The sequence below is a fragment of the Salvelinus sp. IW2-2015 genome, unplaced genomic scaffold (genome assembly GCF_002910315.2).
Source record: "Salvelinus sp. IW2-2015 unplaced genomic scaffold, ASM291031v2 Un_scaffold3193, whole genome shotgun sequence".
Classification (NCBI taxonomy): domain Eukaryota; kingdom Metazoa; phylum Chordata; class Actinopteri; order Salmoniformes; family Salmonidae; genus Salvelinus; species Salvelinus sp. IW2-2015.
Genome location: NW_019944480.1, coordinates 1 through 916, shown reverse-complemented (window position 1 = coordinate 916; position 916 = coordinate 1). Strand labels below are relative to the sequence as shown.

Sequence of the window (916 nt, the reverse complement as noted above, 5' to 3'; positions counted from 1 at the left end):
CTTACCCAGTAGAGGCAGTACAACAGGGTAGTTAGCGTATTAGGACAGGGCCCAGGTCTTACCCAGTAGAGGCAGTACAACAGGGTAGTTGTAGGGCATGACGAAGAGGTTGACACAGTTGAGAGCCGTGCTGGCCTTCAGGTAGCCAAAGGGCTGGCCCAGGTCACTGTACTTGGCACTGTTACTTACAAACACCTAGAGGATGAGGGAGGGGAACTGAGTGAGAGAACAAACAAACAAGTACACCTTCTGTTGTATTGGTGTTGTGTATGGTGTGTCGTGTGTATTAATGTGTGTTGTGTAGTACTGGGTGTGTAGTGTAGTACGGGGTGTGTAGTTTAGTGTAGTACAGTGTTATGTTGTGTAGTACTGGGTGTGTAGTGTAGTACGGGGTGTGTAGTTTAGTGTAGTACAGTGTTATGTTGTGTAGTACTGGGTGTGTAGTGTAGTTCTGGGTGTGTAGTGTAGTACGGGGTGTGTAGTGTAGTACAGTGTTATGTTGTGTAGTACTGGGTGTGTAGTTTAGTGTAGTACAGTGTTATGTTGTGTAGTACTGGGTGTGTAGTGTAGTACTGGGTGTGTAGTGTAGTACTGTATTATGTTGTGTAGTACTGGGTGTGTAGTTTAGTACTGTGTTATGTTGTGTAGTGCTGTGTGTGTAATACTGGGTGTGTAGTACTGTGTGTAGTATAGTACTGTGTGTAGTATAGTGTGTAGTACTGGGTGTGTAGTATAGTACTGTGTGTAGTATAGTGTGTAGTACTGGGTGTGTAGTGTAGTACTGTATTACGTTGTGTAGTACTGGGTGTGTAGTGTAGTACTGTGTTATGTTGTGTAGTGCTGTGTGTGTAGTACTGGGTGTGTAGTGTAGTACTGGGTGTAGTATAGTATGTAGTACTGGGTGTGTAGTGTAGTA

General features: G+C 44.3%; 1 pseudogene; it reads right to left on the bottom strand.

The window, feature by feature from the left end:
- The window catches only part of LOC112075490 (integrator complex subunit 6-like), a 17,620-nt pseudogene extending 17,425 nt beyond the window's left edge, over positions 1 to 195 (bottom strand).
- Positions 196 to 916: the final 721 nt, after the last annotated feature.